The 5,982-nt window shown below is 45.4% G+C and overlaps 1 pseudogene across 1 annotated transcript; it reads right to left on the bottom strand.

Annotated features, from left to right (window-relative positions):
• Nucleotides 1-1,424: 1,424 nt before the first annotated feature.
• On the bottom strand, nucleotides 1,425-4,029 carry LOC143540687 (leucine-rich repeat extensin-like protein 4 pseudogene; annotated as a pseudogene). The gene is made up of 2 exons (XR_013136626.1): nucleotides 1,797-4,029; nucleotides 1,425-1,713 (listed from the first exon to the last, which is right to left on the bottom strand). The product of XR_013136626.1 is annotated as a leucine-rich repeat extensin-like protein 4 pseudogene (transcript).
• Between the last annotated feature and the right edge of the window lie 1,953 nt (nucleotides 4,030-5,982).

Here is a 5,982-nt window from a genome sequence, read left to right as displayed (position 1 = left end):
AGTGACATACAGTACAGGAGCATGCTGCTCGCCATACTGTTGTCAATAAGCTGTCGTATCTTTAGTCAGATCTTTTGCCCATACCTCGTCAGGTACAGTACAGAAGATCTTCCCGTATCGTACGGACTGGCTTATTTGGGCGGGAGTATTCCCCCTCCCGCCCTTGTGCGGGATTGTTCCCGGCTTTGCTCATTCCTTCAGGTGACACTGAGTGATTGAGAGCTAAGTGCCTTGTGCGTGTAGCCTTGCTGCGCGGGTGGCCTTCCCTGATGGCTTGTATCCGAAGCTGCGGGAACAGGCGGAGTCCTTCACCATTGGGAGGCATTTCCTGCGGGAATAGCTTGTGTACTGCGCGTAAGGACGTCACGTCTCTGAGCATGGTGGGTCCTGCGGGTCCAGTTGGTTTCTCCGCAGACGTCCCTCTTAAAGGTGAGTCTTGCGGGTCCAACTGGGCTCTGCTGGAACCTACCTCTTCAGTTTCCATCACATTTAATGTTTTATAGACTGAAATTAGAGAACGAAAATTACGGAAGTTTGAATATATAATTTGAATTATATGACTTTTATATTCTTATAGAAAATGTGTTGCTACTACTTATTTATTACATATATTAATATTTCGTTTTCAATTATTTGAATTTTCTAACTTTTAATCGCTTTAGATTCGAATTCAGTGTAAAAAATGTCAAAACCCGAACAGCACGACTCGTATAACCTGAAAACCAACCTAACAAACGGTGCACAAACATCCTTGGAGCAATATTCACATTGCAAATTAGGTGCCCAAACCCCTCGCATGCGCAAGAAATAATCTACTCCTAAGTACTCAAATAAACCACCTAGAATAGACGGGTGCATTATACCACCACAACATCTCGAGGATAATGCACGCATCTGTAACATGCATTTCAACTAGAGTAGAGACGGTTCCCACAAACCGACGTCGTGACCACCAGACAACAACCTTATTGTTGATACAAGGTGCACTTTAACATGACTACTTCACCTCTGCTTTGATATATACTAGGTTATCGACTCGTATACAATACCATATTGATAGAAATTATATAAAACGTCAAATCCATACCATATGGATGGAAATTATATAAAACGTCAAATATAAATATACGTTAGGTGTACAGGTGTACAAGAATGGGCTACGTGTAGTGGAGGGACTACAAAATGGGACGTTTTGTGCAATGTGGCACCCAGTCAGCGACGACAAAAAACAATCCCCCCCCCCCCTCGCCCCATTTATCGCCTGGGCGGTGTTCACCAACAAAATCGCCCCACTTTGTGGGCATTTGTCGCCCCACTACAAGTAGCCTTAGCATATGTAATACTAGCCTAAAAAAATAAGCCAAACCAATGGCATCATAGTCAAGCTTCAACACCAATAGCAACACAAAATCAATGAAAGAAAAAAACTAAAGCAAGAAGATGGTATGATAATAAATTAATACATGTAAATATGTTGATTGATTATACTATAAAATTTAAAAAGAAAAGTATGATAATAAGGATAGAAACCCAGAAGCAAGTGATGATGATCAAGATCTATACATAAAACTTGTCTGCAACCTAGTATTTTCCCTGCCAATTTTATTTTTCACAAAACCAATTTCAGAGGAAAGAATCCTCTTCCTCTTCCTATGAGTACCTATTTTCCGATCATTCCGCGTTTCTCAACAATTTTGTTTTTGTGAATAACACCTGCAAATAAATAAAAACAAACACATAGTTGTCAATATGTTGTAAACAAATTGCAAGTTTAGTTTTGGGATGAGATTGATTACATTGAAAGAATCAATAGAACGGTGGTGGCGGTGGTGATGCGTATGATACTCCGGTTATTGGGGGTAGTGGGCCCTCGTATGCCGGTGTTGGAGGTGGTGGTGGTGGTGAATTGTGGTGGACGGGTGGTGGTGGTGGGGAGTAATATTGGATTGGTGGTGGTGGAGAGAAATGTTGGACCGGTGGAGGTGGAGGGTTGTGGTGAACGGGTGGTGGCGGTGGTGAGTATTCGATGCAAGGAGGTGGTGGTGGTGGTGGTTCTATACATAGAGGTGGTAATGGTGGAGGTGGGGAGTGGTGTAGTGGTGGTGGTGGAGAGTGGTGTGGTGGTGGTGGTGGTGGTGGTGGTGGGGACGAGTAGATATATGTGGGTGGTGGTGAGTGAGGTGGAGGTGGGGAGTGTGGTGGTGGTGGTGGCGAGTGCGGTGGGGGTGGGGGGTGTGGTGGAGGAGGTGAATTGTAGTAGTAAGGTGTGGGCGGTGGCGGGGAATTCAATGGTGGTGATGGTGGTGGAGATGCTGATGGAGGTGGTCTTACGCAATAAGGCGGTGTTGTTGGAGGTGGAGGGGGAGACGGAGGAGGCGGTAACACAATTGGTGGTGGTGGAGATGGTGGTGGAGGTAAATAAACCGGTGGTGGAGGCGGTGGGGGTGATGGAGGAGGCGGTGATGGTGGTGGGGGTGGAGGTGAGTAAACTGGTGGTGGCGGTGATGGTGGAGGTGGTGGCGGTGAATACACGGGCGGTGGCGGTGGTGGAGGTGATGGAGGAGGCGGTGATGGTGGTGGAGGTGGAGGTGAATAAACGGGCGGTGGCGGTGATGGTGGAGGTGGTGGCGGCGAATTAACGGGCGGTGGAGGTGATGGTGGCGAATAAACGAGCGGTGGGGGTGGGGGTGAATAAACGGGCGGTGGGGGTGATGGTGGGGTGTAAACAGGAGGTGGTGGCGATGGGGTTACAACGGGTGGAGACGGAATCACAACAGGCGGAGACGGAGTCACAACCGGGGGTGAGGGCACCGGGGTTCGGACAAACCGAGCACACCTAAATGCACTACAATGTATTCTCTTAGAGGCAAACAATTTACACTGATTCGCGGACCTCTGCGCCGGCCTGCCCGGCAAACAATTCCTCCTATCATCAAAAGCATCCAACCTCAAACACACCGGAGGCTCGCCAGTAAAGAAATTATCCGAATAAGTAAAATTCTCAAGCCGCGGCAACCTACACACACTTTCGGGTATACTCCCAGTCAAAAAATTATGAGCCACATTCAATTGCTCCACACTAACCAAACCCGAAATACTTTCAGGCAACGGACCCATCAACTGATTCGAACTCACATCAAACACAGTTACATTACTCAACAACCCGATTTCATCGGGCACACACGACCTTAACCCATTGTTCATCATGATAATCTCATTCAATGTATCCGACATGTTGCCAATACTCGAGGGTAAACACCCGTGAAACTTATTATTCGCCAAAACAATAACCGAAACAGGCGAATTACCGAAATTATCCGGTAATTCGAACTGAAACCTGTTATGGTTAATAAAAATAGCATCCAAGTCTTTATCAAACAATTCTTTAGGCACAATGCCTTCGAATTCGTTAAACCGGAGATCCAAAAACTTCAATTTCGGTAACTTAAGAACCACATTCGGAAACCGTCCAGCAAACCGGTTATTACTCACATCAAGCTCGAAAAGTATCTTCAAGTGCCTAAACTTTTGCGGAATTGTTCCGCAAAACCTATTCGAATTAATATGAAACAAAGCGAGATCGGTAAGCAACCCCAGCTCTTCGGGTAAGTACCCCGCGATATCCCCATGGTTGAGATCAATCCCAGCAACCGTCCTTTCGGACCGGTTGCCCGGTGCGGGTGCACAGAACACGCATGTGTACCCGCACACGTCAGATCCAACCCAATCTGTAGTCAGATTGTTTGGATCTGAGAGAATAGCTTGCTTCCATGCTTGTAAAGCAATGTAAGCTATTCTCAGCCTTGGGTTCTCAAACACCAAGGAAGGATCCACCGTCACATTCTCGCCTCGGTCACCATATTCATCTCGGTAGTACTGAAGCTGGCGGTGCCGGAAGTACAAAGCCTCAGTACTTCCGACACCGTCATTGGTGTAACCACCAGCAATACAAATACAAATACAAAACGAATACAAGACAACCAAGTGTCTCGGGGTGGAATGACTAGTTGAGATGATGGTGTTCTTCATCTCAACAAATTAGACATCTGAATGATATGATGGAAAAAATGTGTGTGAATGGGTAATGAGATTAATATTGGGAGAGAGTGTGTGAAATGGGATGAGAGAGAGAGTGAATACAGCTAAATCACAGCTCAATACGCATTTGGTTTTATTTGTATTTCTCTCTCTAGAATATATAAGTGTTTAATTTTTGTATGGAGGTGTTATTTATTGACAATTGAATGCACGCCGGAGGCCGGCAGAGGACCGGAGTGGACTTGCCTTGACTGGTTTATAATATTTGTAAGGCTGAGGGGTGTGGGGGGCGCGAGAGGGGGCGCGAGTGGGGCGCCAGCCAATAATATTGTGACGTGTGGCAGAGAGAGAAACTTGATAAGATAGGTGTTGGTAGTGGTGCTCGCGCCCCGGGCCATGGTGTGGAGGGGCGCGAGAGGGGGCGCGAGCGGCTTTTTTTTTTTATTTTTTTATAAATGTATTAAAAAAACGTATTATTAAAAAAACTCATAAATTATTTAAAAAAACACACATTAATTAAAAAAACACATTAATATCTAAAAAAAAATTAAAGTACTAAAAAAAACATTATTCTTATTCTTCGGCTTGGTCTTCTTCGATCAACCTCTTCCGGATACGTTCCTTTTGTTTTTCCATCAGCATTTGGTCGACCGGATTTAGGTTACTGAAGTCTCTTGTAAGGAATTCCAAATCTCTCATTCTTTTTTTTTTCCTTTTTGTCATTAGAGACCACCTCCATGGTTTTGTTGAATTTATTGAGGGATTCAACAAGATCGTTGATGTTTACGGCTTCCCCCTCAGCCGGTTTTTTGCCCCTGGCGTCCCTTCCCAATGGCCGCCTCCTCGGCGGTGAAGACGTTTCCTCCCCCGCAACGTTTAGGTCGAATCCAACCCGGCAATCCGACCCGGCGGAAGTGCTGTACGCTCCAGACGAACTAGTTTTAGTCCGTTTCGGCCCTACTTCCGCATCAACGTCCGGCGCCACCAGCTCAACCCACTTAGAACACCTTCTCAACCTCTCCCACACCTTTACATCGTCCCACGTCTTCACCGTCCCATACCTCCGCAGGCACTCCTGCTTCCACTCTTCGACAGTGAAATTATAAACCGCCAAATCGTCACTGCCACTTGGTCTCATACGACCGGCGTTCCTGTTGAACAGATTAGTAAACAAGCCGACAAATTTTCTGATTTCGGTCCACCGACCCGAAATCATATCGGCGTTCCGCTCTGTACTCCCAACGAGCGAATAGAACGTCTCCCTAACCTTTGTCCAAAAGACCTTGCTCTTTTGGTAGTCCGCTGCAAAATGCATAAATAAATTTGTAATTCATTTAACTTTTTTATTTAACTTTTTTATTAAAAATCATTTTTAAAAACGTTAAAACAATTACCGCAACGCCGATCCTCAGAAGTGACTATCCAAGCCCGACACAGGGCTTCCTTCTCATCCGATGACCACGGAGTGATTTTCCGTTTCGTCCTTCCGGTCGAAGCCGAACCCGACCCGTCCGTTGCAACTTGTTTTTTCCGGTGGACGCGTCTTCTTTGTCCCGCAGCTTCACCTTCTGGTTCTGGTTCTTGTGTCTCCGGAACTACAAAGTTAGGAGACGGTTGTATGTTGGATGGTTGAAAGCCGGATGATTGTTGCGACCCCGAATAAAACATCGCTTGGTCCGGTGCCGACCATAAATAGTCGTAACTGTAATCTGAATCTAGGTTTGGGTACCAATTTCCAGCCATGTTTTTAAAAAAAGGTTTCGAAGATAGGGTGATTTTGGGTTTTGGGTGTGGTATGTGATATTGGTATGTGATATTGGTTTTGGGTGTGGTATGTGAGAATGGTTTTGGGTGTGGTATGTATTGGTTTAGGAATATATATGTGATATATAGAGGAATATATATAGAGGAAAAAATTTTTTTTTTTTTAATACAAATTAATAT

The sequence above is a fragment of the Bidens hawaiensis genome, unplaced genomic scaffold (assembly GCF_021521415.1).
Source record: "Bidens hawaiensis isolate Kalapana, Puna unplaced genomic scaffold, B.hawaiensis_p1.1 tig00012327_1, whole genome shotgun sequence".
NCBI lineage: Eukaryota > Viridiplantae > Streptophyta > Magnoliopsida > Asterales > Asteraceae > Bidens > Bidens hawaiensis.
This window is presented reverse-complemented; position numbering and strand designations above follow the sequence as displayed.